Source organism: Peromyscus eremicus, chromosome 15 (genome assembly GCF_949786415.1).
Source record: "Peromyscus eremicus chromosome 15, PerEre_H2_v1, whole genome shotgun sequence".
Lineage (NCBI taxonomy): Eukaryota > Metazoa > Chordata > Mammalia > Rodentia > Cricetidae > Peromyscus > Peromyscus eremicus.
In genome coordinates, this window is record NC_081431.1 from 52701974 (window position 1) to 52722688 (window position 20715).

Sequence of the window (20715 nt, forward strand, 5' to 3'; positions counted from 1 at the left end):
CAAAAGTGGATAGTGTCCAGCTAGGAAAGATAGAAAGTGACATCTCAATGGCATAAAAGGAAAAGAGTGCTAGAGGATGACAGAGAGACATGCCAGCCACATCTGAAGGAGACAAAGCTACTTAGCCCAAATTACATTACTACCCTATGGGAATGATGAAGTTATTTGATTTTCTACATAAATCATACTTTTAAAAAGGAAACAAACTATTGTTCATCTAAAAGCAACCACCCCCATGCCAAGTGTTTCACATTAGTATTAGAAATTGAGAACCTAGTAAATATCTAAGAAATGTATACATCCCTCAGCAGAGAATAGGAATTTTAGCTAATGGAAAGACAGAAAGATTACAGTTGTTAATGAGATTAAAAACTGTAAAAGAAAAATAAACACCAGGCAATACAGGCAGAGGCAAGAATGAGTGACTTCAGAAATGAGGTAGCAATTGTTCCTCTACAAGTGTTAGCAAGATTATTCCTGGTTAATGTGTTTGAGCATATAGAAGAAGAGCCCATTGCTCTTTATTTTTAATTTTGTTTAAATGTTGCTTTTATTTCTCTTTGTTACATTTCATGTGAGAAATATTACACTAGCTATACCTCAGGATTTAGACTGAAACGTACGAAGTATCTCCTAATAACCTCTGCATCTCTCTTCACTCCCTTAGCACCTTACTTCTTCCCTCTCTTCCCTTTTCAGATTATTATTATGTTGAAATGACAGTTGAGGAAGACTTCAAAAATACATAGCAATGTTATTTAATGTTTTGCAAAAAGAGCAGATTCTAACTCCAATTTGAATGTTAAGATCTGTACTGAATATTTGCAAAAGAACAGTGTATTTAAACCACCCTCTCAATATTTCTCAAAATAATTTTCGAATGTGCATGCCTAATCTGTGAGAGAAAGGCAACAAAGCTGTTAAAGGCAGAATGCAGTTGCTTTAGACTCCTATCTTAGCAATGCATAGGGGACCATGATTTCAAACTAACACTCGCAACATATGATCTGTGAAAAAATATATACACTTCATAACATAACATAAGACAGGACTTTTAAAAATCCAAACTGTAACAGAATAATTGGAAGCTTGATTACCATATGTACCACCACATGCGGTTATTAATTTTCACTAAGAGGCATAACCATATTTCTTCAAATAGAACAACTTGAAAATTGCAGTACATGGGTGATGCTTTGTAAATATTTCATCATGTTTTCCTTCAATAGTTAAAAGTGAGGTATTGTGGCCTTTCTTTGTTCAAGTTATCAGAATTTTGGAGGGAATGACTGTGGGGTAATTGTATGATGACGGTCTTCTCCCATTCCATAAAAGCTATACTGTTCTTTACTAATATATTAAAATGCTCACATGGCTCCTCTCTCAGATAAAGGCTTTGCAGCACCAATCAGCCCTTTACACTTTAAGCACATTTGCCACCATTACCACCACACAAACATAAAGTATGTTCTGCATTTTCAGTGTCACATGCTGAATTATCTACCAAAAAAAACTGCATGTAAATTAAAATGCACTTTACTATCTTTAGCATAGCATGTGACTCACTGATATTACTTTAAGACAGTCATCACTATTTTCTACTAGTGTCAACATCTATTACTGGCGTGACTATTGGTGCAAGCCTCCTTTATAGTGCATTTTCTTGTTTATTTTATTTCAACACTACCATAGAAACAATTCGTGCTTCATTGTTATGCATATCTCCCTGCACTTTTTCAGTAAAAGAAGTGCTAAAAGTACCTATTGCACAAAGTAGGCACAAAAGTCTAGTGAGAATGCTCGGTGAATAAAGAGCTCTTTGTTCAACCAAGAAAGCCTAAAATAGAGGACTAACATCCAGGTATATAATGAACACAAACACACACACACACACACACATGCTTAGATATTAGGAAAATGCCAGTCAGTATTACTTTGATTTCATTTTACACCCGTCAGAATGGCTAAGATCAATAAAACAAGTGATGGGTCATGCTGGCTAGGATGTGGAGTCAAGGCAACACTAATCAATTGGTGGTGGGACTGCAAAGTTTTACAGCCACTATGGAAATTAGTGAGGCAGTTACTCAGGAAGATGGAAATCGATCTACCTGAAGATCCAACTGTATCACTCTTGGGTATATAGCAAACGGACATTTCACACTACCACAGAGATACTTGCTCAACAGTGTTCATTGCTGCTCTGTTAATAATGACCAGCAATTAGAAACAATCTAGATTCCCCTGATCAGTCAAATGGATAAAGAAAATGTGGTACATTACACAATAGAGTATTACTTATCCTTTAAAAAATCTGAAATCATGAAATTCTCAGGCAAGTGGATGGAACCAGGAAAAAAGAAAAAAAACCACCCTCAGTAGGTAATCCAGACCCAGAAAGACAAATATGGTATTTAGTCACTCATATGTGGGGAAAAAAACAAAACAAGCAAACAAACCCTTTTTTAAATGTAAATAAATTTTCTTTTTTAAGAACTTTCACTATTTGGGGGCTAGGGACATGAATCACTGGTTAAAAGAACTGGTTATGCAACCATGTTAGCCTAAGCCCAAGTCCAAGCGCATATACATAACAGATACATATATATATATATATATATATATATATGTATCTGTTATGTGTGTGTGTATAAAGGAGCCAGGTTGTCCATGTGTGTCTTTGATACCTGTGTTGAGACAAGGATCCTGAGTGCTAAGCAACTAGCCATTCTAGCCCAAACAGTAACCTTCAGGTTCAGTAAGGGGCCCGTTTCAAGCAATAGAAACAGAGTGGTAGAGCAGGATCTTTGATGATCTGCTCCGGCCTCCACACCCTGCACACATGCATCACAAAGACAGAAACATTAAAATCTACACACACACACACACACACACACACACACACACACACATACACACACCTTGCTAGATTTGAGAATTGCTACAAATAAATCCAATTCAGAGATACTCTCCTGGGAAAGGCAGAGTCTTCCTAATGTGATTTGATGTCATGTAAGTCACCTTTGTGCTGAAATATGTTAACTTACTTAGATCCCGCTGCCCAATCCTGCTGGTCAACCACATGTAACTATCCATAAGTTAAAATTCAATAAAAGTAAAAGCTCAGTTCTTCTGTCACACTGAGAGGATTTAAAAGAGTTGGGTAACAATTGTGATTGCTGACTAACCTGCTGGGCAGGATGACATGCTTCCTTTGTCACCACTAGTCTCATTGCTTAGGCTTCCTCATGTGTCAAATGGGTTCTCATAAGCTCTAAAACAAGTAGGATATATTTCAAATTCCTCAGCATATCACTCACCAGCAGTCAGAACTTAGACAAGCTTCCTAACATAATGCACCATTCCTGTGTACCTTCTCTGTCATATGGCAGCTAAAAATGTCCCTCTGTAACACCAGGAGAAAAGGCAGAACATATGGGGATGAATACAGGCAGGGGAGGAGTAGCTGTGGAGGTTTAGGAAAGTAATGTTGTTCTTACTATGGCTCTATTTTCTTAGTCAAATAGATGGAAATGATTAGGAAGAAGGTGGCAAAATAGAGGTTGCAGATAATCTGTTGTTTTCTTGTGTTTTTTCCTTTTTGCCTCACTAAAATGCAGGAAACTTGGGCCAGAAATAGGGCTCATTTGGTAAAGTGATTGTCTTACAAACATGAAGACCTAGTTTCCAATCCCAGAGCACACGGGGGGGTCGGGGGGGGAGCCTGATGTAGCGAGCCACACAGTTAAGCCTAGCACATGAAAGCAGAGAGAAAAGGACCAGTGTGACTGCCGGCCAGTGAACCTATACTATTTGGCAAACCTCAAGCCATTGAGAGCTACCTTTTCAAACACCAAAGAGTACAGCTTCCTGAGAAGTACATCCAAGGTTGACTGCTGGTCTCCATGCACAAGTACATACACATGCACTCATAGAGGTGATCTGACAGGAGAAATGGAAAAGATGAGGTGGGCACATTAATAGGGTGAGAAGGAGGTAAATACAGGAGGCAGGATGTGGGTAAAATAACAATAAGGGTGCCTTCAAAAGCCACAAAATATCGTAAAAAATGTTAACTATTTCGCTAAAAATGGCTGATAACATATGCAATTCCACATATGAGCTTTACCCACCTGAGCTGACAGTGCCCCTTTAAGAGTCAAAGACAACCTAACAAAAACATCAATATGAGACATGAAAAGCCCTCTTTTGAGTTGTTGACCAGGTTGTTTAAGAGACTCCCCAAACATGCAGCCTATGGTTGTTGTTTTTGATTATGCCCACAGAGTGGAAAGTAAGTCCTTATTGCTGATGACACCATGGACTTCAGAAACAGCCCCGGGATTCCTGAGCTAGAACTAACCTGAAAGAAAGGTGGGAGGAAAATCAACAAACCTACCCAGCTATTAGGCCTATGAGCCACATTATGAATTGCATGGCAAGGTAACCCTAAAGGTGAAGTAGTGTTAAACATACGTTGGTGTTAACTAACTGCTCCATAATTGGATTTAACAACCCACTCAACAAGAAGGAAACCAAGTACAGAAAACCTAGGTACATATGCAGAGCTACTGATGTCATGGATACTGGAAGAGAATATGCTACCACTGATTTACTAAACCATCATCATCTCTAACAATAAACAGCTATAAGCAGCTGTCCTAATAGCCACAGAAATATATAGTCTTGACTCCTCATCAAGGAAACTTCTCTTTGCAACAGAGACAACCACTACAGAAAACCACCACAACCAATCAAAATCAACACTGTGGAGCCTGGTCCAAATGAATACATCCACAAAACAATGTGCACACCTAAGGCTCAGAGAACACTGAAGAAGAGGTGACAAAAATATTGTAAGGACCAGAGGATCGGGGAGTGTGCTGTGAGATTGTGTCTCCTAGTGATATCAGAAGCTACACTCATAAAATTTCACCAACATGACTGTCCAAATGTAAACTGAACAAAGTCAAAACCAGTGGACGTGCCAAAGAGGATGGGAAAAACCCTATGAGGCCTCAGTCCTACACGAGGAACTGTAGGCAACTGAGAAAATCTGGAATCAGGAGAGGGGGGTCTTCTCCAGGGAATAGCACACCAATTGGCTATCTAGTACCAAAACGTCAGTCCTGAAAACATACATATAAGTAACATGATATGAACTTAAACATTATATTTAGGAATGTATATATGTATATACATATTCATGCATGCATGCAACAATAGTTAGTGAAGAGGGGGCCTTGGGTTTGAAGGAGGTCAGGGAAGGATGTACAGGAGGACTTTAGGGAGGAAAGGGAAGAGAGAAATTTTGTAATTATATTACAATCTCAACCCCCCCCGAAAATCTCTAAAAGATTAAAAATAAAAAATTGCAATTCAACATTTTTTTTCTAAAACTATCATAAAATACATAGGCGATAGAGGCTTATAAATGCATCAATACATCCAGAAAGAAATCTTTTCTCCCCCAGTGTCTGTTTTATATGCAGTAAGCACAAGTCTACAAAAGAGGTCAGAAGAAAAAATATTCTGATGAGAATCAACTGCACCTTGCTGATTTCAGTTAAGAACATATTTGTTCTAAGATAAGAAGCCATAATGTTCCAGCAGAGACAGAATTTCTAAAGTAGGACTTTACTTGAAATCAGAAATAAAATCAAATGTCCACAGATCTGAACATAGAAAATGAAAAAGTGTGCTTCAGAAAATGCTTCCCTTTGAGAACCTTTTGGGGGCTGTCCTTTAAGGTATCTCGAACATAATGTTGACATTGGATAAGGACCAAATTCTAGCACTGTGATGCCTTCCCAAGGACATGTTTCAGATGATACCATAAAAGACACATTACAGTCAAAAGGAAATGATGGACAGGGTACTAGCAAGTAGATAACTGAAGTTTAAGAAGGTTTTTTTGACCTCTGCATAGAGTGTGGACACACAGTAAGTACCCAAGCAACTGCAGTGCACTTTCAACCTCATCATCACAGAGTGACTAGTGAGGATGTTACAGGATAGACCTTGCACATCACCAAGGAAACTAAGTACCTCCCAGGAACAAAAGTGGTGTTTAATAAAAAAAATAATGTACCACAGTACTTCTGGAAATCTCTCGGTTTCCATGTCACATAACATGCTGTGACACACTATCTACTGTGAGTTTCCAATTTATTCCCTTTCCCAAAACTGTCATTTTATTGAAGTTACAGTATTTTATTGTTCATACATATGGGTCAGTCATAATGTCAATAATGTACAGGTCAATCAGCAAATGTAATATTTAAGAGCCAGATCATGGAGGGCTATGTTTAATTAATCAGGTATCCTAGAACAGTGCTGGTGTAGCACCTACTGGGTATGTGAAGCATTTGTTATGTATGGGGAATGGATAAGAATCTAAAAGTTTTGATTCTTGGACGATCAAACATTTGTACTACAGCCAGAACTGTAGGTTAGAATAACTCTTTTCTTGGTATCAACTATCTGGCATTTGTTACAATAATAGAAAGCTCCTCAATATAGCGGGAAGGGGATCAGACCGCAAAGAGTGTTTGTCTCAAATACTGTGCAATAGTTTTGAAAGAAAATAATTTAAGATGGTAGTAATCCATGATTTAAGTTTCTTTTTATTATTTTATTTTTAATTTCAAATGTTTAAGAATTACAGTGAAACATGTCTTATTTGTAGGATTATTTAAATTCTATAAATACTACCCCATAAGCATGTGCCATCTTTCCATAAACTGGTGTTTTATTCAATTTCCTTAATGTTTTAAAGTTTATGATACACAAGCCTTTACATTGTTTGTTTAGAGTTAGTCCAAAATATTTTGAGGCTCTTGTGAAAGGCATTGTTTCCCTGATTTCTTCCTCAGTCCATTTGTGTGTAACAGCTGCCCTGTGTATACAGACAGGCTACTTATTTTATGCATTAAATTTGGATCCTGTACTTTATTGAATATGTGCGTAAGCTTTAGAAAAATCCTGGTGCAGTTTTTGGGGTATAAAAGTAACTAATCTACAAATAAGGGTCCTTTGACATATTCCTGTCCTATGTGTTTCTTTCCTTCGTTTCCTGTTGATATCTAGTTCAGTTGCTGTATTGTTCCAGTTGAGACTTCAAGTACTAAATTGAAATACAGGGGAAATCCTTTGTCTTCCCCTGTACTTAGTAGAAATGCTGTGAGTTTATCTCCATTTAACATGATACTGACTATAGGCTTGCTGCAAATTGCTCCTATTAGGTTGAAGGATGTCCCTTATATCTTTGTTGTCCCAGGGACTTTTATCATGAAAAGATGTTGGATTTTGTCACAGGTCTTTCCATCCTCTAATGAGATGATCATGTAGTTCTCTTTTAGTCTATGTATATAGTAAATTACATTTAAAGATTTACGTATGTGGGCGCCATCCCTGCATCGCTGGGATAAAAGCAATGTGATCGTGGTGGATAATCTTTTGTTGTGTTGGATTCCATTCACAGGTATTTTATTGAGAATTTTTGCATCTATGTTCATGAGGGATATTTGGTCTGTACATTTTTTTGGTTGTATCATTAGTTTTGTTAAGTGAGTAATAGTGGCTTCATAAGAAGAAATAGGACATATTCCTTCTGTTTCCATTTCGTGGAATAATTTTATGAGTAAAACCTATGCCAGTGGATCAGTAGAATTAATATTGTGTAAAGGGCTATGCTACCAAAAGCACACTATTAATAATATAATGCAACCCCATCAACATTCTAACACATTTCTTTACAGAAATTGAAAATAATACTTAATTTCATATGGAAACATAAAAAGATAGTTATACCAATCCTGAAAAATAACAGAACTGCTGGAGGTATTATCATTCTAGATTTCAAGTTATTACAGAGCTATAATAGTAAAACCAACACAGTATATATATACTTAAAAACAGACAAATTTACCAGTGGAATTAAATTAAAGACACACACACATATGTATATATATACTTTACAAAGAAGGCAAACATACACACTGAAAAGACAGCATCTCCAACAAATAAAGGTAGTCAATCTGGCTGACTGTTTGTAGAAGAATGAAAATAGAACCACGTCTATCACCCTGCATAAAACTCAACTCCAAATGTATCTGAGACCTCAACATGAAACTGGATACCCTGAATCTGACAGAAGTGAAGACGCAAGAAAGGACTGACTGAACAAGTACGCTACAATGAATACATGGGACCTCGTGAAGGTTTTGCACAGCCAAGGACAGCACAGCACATTGGCAGTTTACAGAATAGGAAAAAAAAAAAAAACTTTACCAGTTATAAATCAGTTAGAGGGTTAAATCTAGAAAAGATAAATAATGAAAAACACTGGACAACCTGAAAACAAATTACCCAATTAAAAAAATGTGGAACAGAACTAAAAGTCTCAAAAACAAAACAAATGGCTGAAAATCACTTAAATATATATTCAACATCTGTAGTCATCAGGACAGTTTAAATTAAAATTACTTTGAGATTTCATCTTATCCCAATCAGAATGATTAAGATCAACAAAAAAAAAGCCAGCATATGCTTGTGAGTAGTCTGTGAAAAGTGAGCCCTTATTCATTGCTGGCTGGAGTATAAACAGTAGAGTCAATGTGCAAATCTGTATAGAGGCCCCTTAAAAATAAAAAAAAAATCGATCTGCCACAAATCCAGCTATACCACTCTTAGGCACCAACAGGTCTCCACTACGGAGATAGGTACTTGATCATCGATGTTCATTACTGCTCTGTTCATGAGATCTAGAAATTGGAAAATAGTCTAGATCTCTATCAACTGATGAGTGAATAATCGGATATGGTATATTTACAAAAAAGCACATTATCCAACTTTTAAGAAAAATGAAATTATCAAATTTTCAGGTAAATGGATAGAGTTAAAAACACACATTCTGAATGAGGTAAGTCAGACCTTAAAAAAAACAAATATTGCATGTTTTCTCTTATATGTGAATGTTAGCTTTTAAAGTTTAGGAATGTGTGTTTTAAACGAAGTCACTAGGTTAGATAGAGGAAGATGAAAGAGGGACTCTTCCAAGGTAGGGTAAATACATTATAGTGTGATAAAGAGACAAAGAGGAAGTTAGGACAGGAAGACTAATGGAGGAGTGCCATGGAAGGCCAGAGTAAAGGAAAGAATATGAGGAGGAACAAGAAATACTAAAGTACCTTTGAAAGACCATATGGAAAGCTACTAGTGCCTACGACTGTAACTTTTTAAGATTGTTATACTGTAGCTTCCTAATGTGTGTGTGTGTGTATATATATATATATATATATATATATATATATATATATATAAAATTTAAATGTAGTCACCATACAATGAAGAAACAATGCCCCAACTAGACATCTTACACCACCAAGTAAAACTTCCAGTGCCAGGGAATGGGTTACATCTTTTTTGAGTCATTGAGCAAACATGTCCCATAGACTCTCCCCTCTGTAACATCACTGGCTATTTCCAATTATAACAATTAGGTTTCAGTAAGCTGGATCATGTCTTTAAATGCCTGCATCATTTTATTTTCTATGCTCTTGTATGACTTAAAGCTACAAGATTTCCCCATGTGGTTGCTAGGTAACAGTTCTTTGGAAAGCAATAAACAGAAACACTAACTAAACCGACCTAGTCCTGGCTTTTGATTACAGAAATCAAACATCATTCAGGAAAGGCATATTAGGAAAAAAATATATATAAACAGAATCAAAACAAAAACAATGCTATTCATTTTATTTCACCAAGTAAAAGCTTATTATAAACAGTAACTGAATAGACTTCATTATAAAATTTCTTACATATTTTTTGCTTATTAGATTCTGCTGCTAAGTGTGAGTGGATTGAGAGCTATGAAACCTACATATTTTTCTCATGAGAACAGAAACCATCCAGCAATTCTGTGATTTTTATTTCAATCCTATTGGATTAATCAATAAAAATAACTGTGTGTGATCACACATCATAGATTGTGCCAGTTCAACTACAATACTCCATTTAAATGCTAAATGGCAAAAAACTGATTTAAGTAAACCTTTAAGTCATTTAATCTCACAAGTTTTAAATATAAATATGTTGATTGAATACATGAAATTCTTCTCAGGTTTGGATTTCCAAATCTTTAAAACAATTTTACAATTAATTTATTAATACTTTAAAAGGATATTTGCATTTTTATAATTGCTTAATTATTTTAAATCTATAATTTTGTATGCATCATACCAATTAAATATTCAAAGGAGTCAAATATTTTATATTCTATATCAAAAATTGTATGTATTAGCTATAACATCTAATGTTGATATTTTTTCAAAATTCCTGTCCTCATAAATGTAATTTCTTGGGTTTTCAACTAAAGATTTTCCTTATTATTTCCTTATTATTATTCTACTATAGTAGAATGAAATATAGTTCTTGACACTTCATATTATAATAATCTCAAAGAGTATTTTGGCCTTTATGATAGATTTTATATATATATATATATATATATATATATATATATATATATATATATATGCACATGTGTTTAAACTTCACAAAATCTCTATGATATAGTACATTTTTAAAGTATTCAAGCATTAAATCAGATACTGAGAAGGGCAATGTAATTTAATTTGTTTGAAACTAAAACTTACACTACAAACTACACAGAATTCTATGTAACTTTAAATGTGACCAATCAAACACTCAAAGAGATAGCAAAGCTTAGCATTCTTCCTCATCTGAAACATATGACAGGTTAAACTCCTGATATGATGGACAACAGCACTATCTGCAATTAAATTGGAATAATAGAAACATGGCCATTAGTTTCTCAAACACCTATTATATACTGGATGGTTGTAGAGAAATATCATTATATGTGCTACTGAAATTTATTTTATTTTTTCAATAGCAATTGTAACAAGAATAAGATTATTTAAGTCCTCAAGGAGGAGATCATAACATGTGAATAAATGTGTGGTAAATGTTGAACAGCAAACACCTGCAGATTCTCAAAGAAGATATAATGGACATTTTTGCCTCCACTGATGAAATAAAGAAAAGCAGCATCAAGGAAATGATGCTTAAATGACAATTCCAAGAACAACTGGGATCAAGTAGTAGAAAGGAGAAGAAAGCATATAGAGGTAATTTACTCAGTCGTCAAATTAGAGAGTGAAGAAACATCCACTTGTTTATGAAAGCCAGTTAGAAAATTTGAAGATCAAGTAACAAGAAAAACTTCTCAAATGTTTGAGCCAATGGGATCCAACAGAGAAATGAACACAACTCCTTTAATTATAATTGAAAACAAATATATAGGAAACAGAAAACATTAGAGTAAAATAAAGGAGTCCTTGGAAAACATAGTTAAGAAATTTCCCTGTATAGTTTCTCATGTTCCTAGGAATTAGAAAGTGAGTGAAACATGAAGTAGTATCAACAAGAGCAAGAAGTGATTTGATGATGAAAAGGAGTCCACAATATCCAGGGCCTTCTTGACATGCCTGAGGAGATGAATCTCATCCAGTGTGAGGGTCAGGAGGAAAGAGGGGTCTAGTGATAATAGAATTTTGCTTGTGATATATATATATATATATATATATATATATATATATATATACAGTGAAAAATGAAAATCCTCTTAAGATGTTGTCTGAACAAAGTGACAGACTGTAGATATTGGGGTAAAATATAAGGGAATGAGGGGACAGACTATCTGTACTGGTGGTGTGTTCAAGTTTATGCATTTAAGGTTTTGGCGATGAAAATTGGAGGGTTTTCTTTTGAAATTTCCAGTGCCTGCCAACATATGCTGATCAGTACAAGACTGAAGCAAAGCCCAGCTAATGCCATAGGGATTCATCTATGATTCTGATATAATGCAAAGTGGTCGAGATGCTTTCTGAGGAGGCAGTCTACTGATGATGCAGACAGACTCTTAGCAATATCCGGTTGCCATAAAAGCTCTGAAGGCCTGATCCCAACACCATACACACACACACACACACACACACACACACACACACACACACGCAACATTTATCTCTGATTTGTTGATAAATAAAACGCTGATTGGCCAGTAGCCAGGCAGGAAGTATAGGCGGGGCAAGCAGGGAGAAGAATTCTGGGAAGAGAAAGGGCTAAGTCAGGAGTTGCCAGCCAGACACAGAGGAGGCAAGAGGACAAGGAAGAACTGAGAAAAGGTACCAAGGAACGTGACTAAATATAGATAAGAATTATGGGTTAATTTAAGTGTAAGAGCTAGTCAGTAATAAGCCTGAGCTAATGGCCAAGCAGTTATAATTAATATAAGCCTCTGAATGATTATTTTATAAGCAGCTGTGTGATAGCGGGCCAGGTGGGACACAGGAAAACTTCCAGCTACAGTGAACTGAGACGTGTCTCTGGGACATACTGTATCAAAAGCATTGATGAGGTCAAAAAAACCATTTAGACTGTTTCAAATGAAACAGCAAGTTCAAGATAAAGACGGGACACTGAGTTCAGATCTCATAAGGTCTGAATGATTTAAATGACACTGGAATTGGGATATAGATAAAAGGTCTAAACGATGTACTTTCTATCATTTTCTGTCATATACGTTTTAACTTTAAGTCTCAGGAAATTGTTGCCAATAAGACAGGAAAGCGGATTTTTCTGAATCAAATATCCTACGAAGGTTTCAAAAATAACATAATTCTAATAGTTTCCAAAATGTAATTTAAACTTGAAAAAAAAAAAAAACAACAGATGTTGTTCTGTATGAGACTTAAAAGAAGACTGCATTTAGAGTCATGACTTTGAATCACTAAAGCAAGTTAGCCTTTAGGAAAGAACACATAGGCTCTGATGAGATTACTTGTATGCATGCATAAATAAAAGTATATATGCCATTTGACCCCCAAAGGGGTCATGACCCACAGAACCACTGACCTAAGAGATCAATACGCCATCGTGTCTTCTCTACAAAATGGAAATGTATAGGCTCATGTAAGATCATATTTCTACCCAAAGTGTGTGTGTGTGTGTGTGTGTGTGTGTGTGTGTGTGTGTGTGTGTGTGCGTGCGTGTATCCCTTAGATCAGTGGTTGTGTGGGTGATGACCCCTTTGGGGGTCAAATGACATTTTCTCAGGGGTTGCCAAAGACCAGAGGAAAGCACAGATGTTTGCATTATGATTTAGGACAGTATCAAAGTTATGAAGTAGCAACGAAAACAATTTTATGGTTAGAGGTCACCACAGCAAGAGGAACTGTATTAAAGGGTTGCAGCATTAGGAAGTTTGAAATCCACTGTCTTAGGCAGACAAAACCCACACCCAGATTTCTACTGTCATATGTCATCAGCTGTAGCCTCTCCGGCAGCAACATTGCTCTGTATTAAGCAGAGAGAGTGGAGCTGCATTTAAGATTTAGGGCTTTTTATTAATTGGTTGCCTTTCAGAAATTCCTCGGAACAATTTTTTCCATTTTCCACAGAACTGCCTATTCTTCCTGAATTATAAATAGACAGAACCTGAACAGATAAAGGTACATGAAAGGAATATGATAGATGAAAGACAGAAGAAATCATTAAACAATCATTAACTAGTAAACTGAATAAATTATTATACAAAATATCCTGCAGCTCACATTTCCCAAAGGGTCTTAGGCAGTTTAAATGCACTTTTAAAGGAAAAAAAATGAGATGAATTTGATAGGGCAGTGGAACCATGTTTTTGGCTTGCTCTTCCCTTCCCTTGTACTGACTACATGTCCTCAGTACTGCTGAAGTTAACTTCCAATAAACCCTCAACTCAATAATCACACTAACAGTAACAAGAAACAAATTTGGCTTGGCATTTTAGTCATTAGGAACAAATTTTTCTGACCATAGGTGACAATTTGAATTTCTGTTGCAAAGTTTACTTGAAGAAATTAACTTTGGAGAAATTAGTTTGAAAGACTCTTTTGAATTAAGTGATAAATTTGGAGAAGAATTCTATGAACTTAGTGTACAGTGTTAAATTTGGCAATAAAGGATAAACATCAGTTGGAAACCATCATAGTCATTACTCAGAAAACACCTTTCACAACGGAAAGTGTGAGCCTGGAGAGATGGCTTACCCCAGCATTTAAAAGGCCAAGGCTGAACGGTTGCTATGAGTTCAAGGCCATCTTGGGCTATGTAGTGTTTTCCCGGTAACCCTGAGAAATGAGTCAGATCCTGCCCACACAAATAGCCCAACAGACAAAAAAAAAGCAGCACATGAAGTCACCATGTTAATTATTTCAAAATATGAAAAACTCTTGTAAAACACTAAAAAAAATAACTTCTATATAGAAAACAAGGACATCAGACTATACCTTATAGGTGAAACATATAACATGGAATACAATAGAAAACATAATATACAAATCTCTATTCCTCTAAGTTGAATATTAAAATAAAGGGTGTAAGGTAATCGTTCACTCTTTCTCCCTTCCTCCCTTCCCTCCTTCTTGGTTTTGGGAACTTCCAATAACACACATGTAAGGAAACCATGCCACAGCTGAAGCACATTCCCAGCTTGTCCCTTTTGTTTTAAGACCATATATATTCTACAGATGCAGCATATGGATTCAAATGCTGACTCTATCCTTTGGTATCTTAATGTCAGTGGTTTTCTTTCTTTCTTTTTTTCTTGTTGTTTGTGTTTTACATTTACATATTGGGGAAATTATTGTAGATGCCTGTAGGCATCAGCTTCTAGAATGACCAGTAATAAATCTTATATCTTGGTATTCATATCCTCCTTTACAGAACAAGGATAACCTGCATATGCAAAAAGATACTGCAGGAAGGGTGGATGTGATAGTCAAGGCAATGTCATAAACATGGTGGCTTCTGCTTCACTATCTTCTATATCAACTTCTCTAGGGAAACTCGGCTGGCACGTCCTGAGGACACTCAGTAACCCCTAATGAAACCTTAGCCAACTTCTATTTCCAACAGTGTGAGGGAACCACAATGGTAGGTTATCTTAAAGACAAGTCAAATTTAGAAATAACGGCAGGCTCAACTGACATCTCTATTGCAACATATTTATCTTGTTATCACTTCCAGATTCCTGAACCATGGAATCTATGAGATAATAAATGTTCCTGGTTGCTTATAGCAGAAACTTTGGATGTGGTTTTGAAGCAAGAGATAGTGAATACATAACCTTACAAGACTTCTGCTGGAACTGGGTAAACAAGCAAGAAGGACTTTCCTTATCAAGTTTGAACATATAAACATTGGTTATACCCTTACTACAATGATTATATATTTACAATTATATTACTTACATTATGGTTCATTCAACCAAGGGGCAAATATCAAAAAAGAATATATGCCATTGTATAAGCATAAATCACTATTTAGGAGATAATCAACTGAAATTGTGCATTAAAATCTATAAAAATAATATAATTTATAATAAAAACATAATTTTTATGGAAAATTTGCCACTTGGTTAAATTAAAACATATATATATATGATTTAGATATATAGATAGATGGATAGATAGAAGACAGATGATAGATATATAGGTAGATGGATACATAGATGATAGATAGATAGATAGATAGATAGATAGATAGATAGATAGATAGATTATACTTACCTCAGTGATATATTTTAAAAAGCTATTGATTTATAGATTTCCTTATTGCCCATTTCTAATTTGAAGCAGACTTGGAATTCTCAAAAACGAAGGTGCTATTGGTAGATTTATTGCTTTTGGACCTTACTATTTATTTCACTGAACAGCATGAAGAGTTAAATGAGAACTTAGCACCACTAAATCAGGTATAATAAATTATCGACTAAGATTTGGTACTTAAATATACATTTATTGTCTATTAGCAATGATATTAGTGTTTCAATAAACACATTTATATAAGTATATATATTTATAAAATATAAATATATATATTTATATTTTATAATATATATTTATATAAGTATAATACCTACCTTTAAGTGAAAAAAGTGTTATGTTTAAATTTTTCAAGTCTATTACTTTATTGTGTCATTAATATCCTTAATCATATTAAATAAATAATAAAATCTATGAATAAATTAAAGGGAGCTATTGTAAACAACCCATTTTTATGAAAATGACATAATTATGATGAATGATTATTAATAAAATTGTGACCTTACTCCTCACTTAAGGACTTCCATATCATATTACTTCTGTAGCATTTTTAGGTTTAATGTGTTTTTAGCAAATATTTATAGCTGAATGATATTAAATTCAATATAGATAACATTTTCTGCATTCTTCCCTCTGTGATTTTGTAATTTGTGTCTTTTTAGATTCATTTCCTTGAATTACATAATAGATGTCCTCATAGTTTTGTTTCATGTGCTGTGCACATGATTTCCTCAGGAATCTTCCAAGCTACCGAATAGCTGATTACTTCCTCTTCTGGGCTGTTGAATGTCATTTCTGTTACTGTTTTTGGTAAGAAAGGGGACTCACTGACTCTGCACTCCCACCCAATCACTTTCCAATTTGCCTTCAGAAAGACACCATATCAGCACTGTTTGGTCGACTACTGTTGTCTATAAAATAATGACCAAAACCCTTAAGGTGGTTTACTAGTTTCTTGTTCATCTTATTTCTGCAGTGTTTCCCACCTACACTTCCTAAGATTCTCTCTTAAAAGGCTTTGTCCATTTCCATATAATTTCCTGCATCACTTTTTCACTTCTGTTCCCTATTATCTCCATGACTGACCCACTGCTTTGTCTATTTGTAACTTATAATCCTCCATCTGCTTTCATAGCTACACTGTTTATATGCTTGCCCTGTCTAAAACACTGCTTCTTGCCCAAATATTTTCTTAAAGTAATCATACAAGTGATTACTTGTTTTATATCATTTCCGCTAAGATATAAGCTTCAAAATAAGCAGAAGGAGTGCAAGCCACATAAAAGTAAAGTGATTTAATGCCTACCTTGCCAGTAGACAGTAGTGGTGCACTGAAACTTTCATTCTGCTGATTTGTGTTTGGTTTATTAATATTGAATTATAAAATTCTTTAAAATTGCATTAGAAGAATTATAAGAATTTTTTTCAAATATATATATATTAAAAAATTTATTAAGATGTGTTCATTAAGAGTATGTTATTTCTATATCTGGAAATGTCTTATTTTGAATATTGTCTTGAGAAAAATGATCGATAGAATTTTGATGAATTGCAATTTATAATTTAGTTTTCTTTTAAGATTTGTGTGAGGTTTTCATTGTCCAGAGGCTGAGAAATAGTAAATATCCATTTTTTAAAGAATATTGTCTTTGTATATGCACACACACACACATACATACACACATAACTGGCAAGGACTACTTTTTGTATATTTTTTTAGTGTGACATTTTATCCTTAATGTTATAATATAATTCAATTTAATATTAGAATGAAGTGTATGATAAAGCCTCAAGATATATGTTTTTCTTGAAGAGATTCTCAACTAACCAAGAACTAATTTTGATGCTACTTATCTCCTTTATGTGGTAATTAACTTGACATTGTGTTTGAAAACACATTGAAAATATAAATTGGCTTAGTTTGTGGTCTGTATTCTTTTCCAATCTTTTTGCTTAATTCCACACTGTCTGGAACTAGGCACTATGATGACTGATTTCTAACATGGACCTTCTCTTCCAAATTTGTGATGTTTAAAGGAGTTTCTCAGATTTTTAAAAAAATGTTAAAGCTCTTACTATTTAAATCAGGCTATTATAGTTCTAATTGAAATATCCAGTTTTGTATAAAAATATGATTTAAACAAGAATGTTAATAATATTAAGTATTACAGTCTATGAAAATTCTATATTCCTCAGGCAATTAAGATATTTTCCCAAAATTTCCTTCAAGAAAGTTTATATTGCAATTCATATTGTAACTATTTAATTAAATATTAGTATCTCTTTGTATATTGTTTTATAAGTGCAACAGTTATATTTAGCTTAAATTTATAAATAAATATTATAAGGACAGAAATTACAATTATTTGTTTTGATATTACTACCTCACTCATCAATTCTGCAAGATTTTTATTTTATATTTTACAATAAATGATCAGTAAAGTACAGATACAGCTATTTTCATTGATTCCTTTCTGATGTGTATGCTTTACTTGTTTTTCCTGACCTATTACATAGGCTAAGACCATCACTACAATGATGAATAGAAGTTGTAAGTGTAACATTTTATTTTTTCCCTAGGTATTAGAATTAACTATTCACACTATAGACATCGAGTACTAACAGACTCCAATATCAGTGTTCTTTTTCCATCAGACATGTGTTTTAAGTACAATGTATCCTGCGTTAAAAAAAAAAAACCCTTCATATTGTGCCTAATGATGGGATCATATGTAGTTTATTTTCAATCTTAATATGGTACAGAGGTGATTTTTATCTGATTTTTAAGTATGTTTGATTCTTGTAGCGGAGGGATAAACCCTGTTTGCTCAAAATTTATTCCTTTATGCTCACACATTTGATTTTATATTGATTTGTGCACTATTTTTTCACATTGGTTCATATGAAGAATAAGACTACAATTTTCACCTGTGTGGGTATACGTGTATATAAGTGTGGGTGGTATAGAGACATATATTTGTGGATGTTCATACCCATGCATGCACATATATAAGCCAAAGGATGTCAAGTGTCCTGAACTACCACTTGACCATATTCCATTAAGATAGACTCTTTCCTTGAACCTGAAGCTAGGCTGGTGGCCAGCAACTCCCTGTCTCTGTTCACCACAGTGCTGGAGAAACAGACATACAAAGGTCCTCATGTGTGGGCAACAGTACTCTTATCTACTGAGACACCTCTCCACTCATGTCCACAATTACCTTCACCTGTTTCTTCTTTACTTTGGCCTATTTAAATAAGTCTGTCTTTGTAAAATCAAAAAGAAAATGTTCTCTGTTCTTCATTTTCTGGGAGTAAATTTGTGCAAGACTGGAAGAACTCTACCTTAATCACTGATAGAAGTAGATCCTATTTATTGACATTTTCATGTTAATTATTTGAATATTATTTTCAGCATGTTTATATTTCATTTCATTCTTTGAAAATGTAGTCAACTATTTTGTTAGAATCCATCAAATAACCTGAATCCCTGCCTTTTATTTGTCTGTTTATCCACTTACAATCTTTGCAATGGCACTTAAGTGTTAGATGGAAATCTTAGATAATGTTAAAGATTCTGGCCTTCTGATATGCATATATTATATAATACCCTTGAGTACAGGCAATGCATGTATTATGGTGATACAACTGTATACACCAAAGGTAAGTCTTTTATCTTTCAGTTAAATGAAAAGATTTAACCTTGAATAGGTGCTAGTAATCCCCACTGTTAAAGAGCTTAAGCTACAATAGATGTCACCCTGTTGCCTTGAAGAAAGAAATTAACACCTTTAGAACAGACCACATGGTGGAGAATGGATGGCTGCTTCTGGAAGAAGAATGCCCAGTTCCATACCTGCCAATAACCACTATCTGCTACCAAGTATTCATATTGGAAATGAAGGCTACCCTCAGATGAGATGTTTCCATTCTAGTCTTGATCAGTTATCTCAGATAATCAATTACGAGAAACTAAGAAATTAAGCGATAATGAATTTATGTTGTCTTAAATTGACATTAGAATAGTATTGTATTATATCTCAAAGCAAAGGTAAAACAAATCAACTCAGAGTCACTTCATTCCAGGAACGGTTCAGTCTTACTGGGCACATCCATTACCAAATGTTCAGTGACATCTTCCATCAAGGCTCTGGGTGTGAAATTCTCCTGGACCTCCTTCAGCTCCAGGGATGGTTCTGTTTATTATTGATTGTTCTCACTAAGCCTTTAGATTTCACTTCATGGAGTAAAATACTAACATCCCAAAAAATACATAGGAGACTTTTAGTTTTCAGTTCTATTTACCTTATTTATCTGTTCCTTTACAATTTTTCTGTATGTAGTTCAACATGAAACTTATTTGAACTTATACATCCGAAAACTCTTTAATATATTTTGAAGTGTGCTATATTACATAGTACTAAATTATATACTATTAACTAAATATTCTACCAAAGTAGATCTTTGAGTGTTCTCAGGTTTTCTGTATGCTCTGTGTAAAACAGAAAAAACACTGAGAGTCAGGTATTGTGTCACGTGTGGAGAGATGAAACATATGAGAGACTCAGAACCTAATGTAGAGACATCAAAGCAGCTATTAATCAACTAGCAAAGAGATCTGTTAGAAATCTTATCAGTTGTGAAGATATAAAAAATGAGAGTTGCAAGTTAAAAACAATGCTTCCTCACTCTCCTTGGTTCTCACAATCGATGAAGAAATAAACGAAATGGTTTATGAACCTGTCCTCACTCTCTTTTTCTATTATCACAACCTCAATGCAATTTCTCAGCATCTTTCACCTGAACAACCATAATAGCTTCCTAAATAATCACTCCAAGGAGGTTCCTTTATCCTCGCCACTGCACTCCACATTTCCTGCAGTGACTTTTTTATCTAGCTGACATTGTATGTGTTTTCCTCTGATTGCTGTTAACCTCTCATTGCTTCCAGAAAATTCCAATTCCTTAGTAAATGATAATTCATAATGCACAACTGTCTATGCAGAGTGACAAGACTGTCAAGAAAATCAGTAGTAAGTTAAAA

General features: G+C 34.6%; 1 protein-coding gene across 5 annotated transcripts in view; it reads right to left on the minus strand.

Annotated features, from left to right (window-relative positions):
• Window positions 1-20715, minus strand: part of Kcnt2 (potassium sodium-activated channel subfamily T member 2) — a 258356-nt gene that overhangs the window by 117536 nt on the left and 120105 nt on the right. The gene's annotated exons all lie outside the window — the stretch shown is intronic.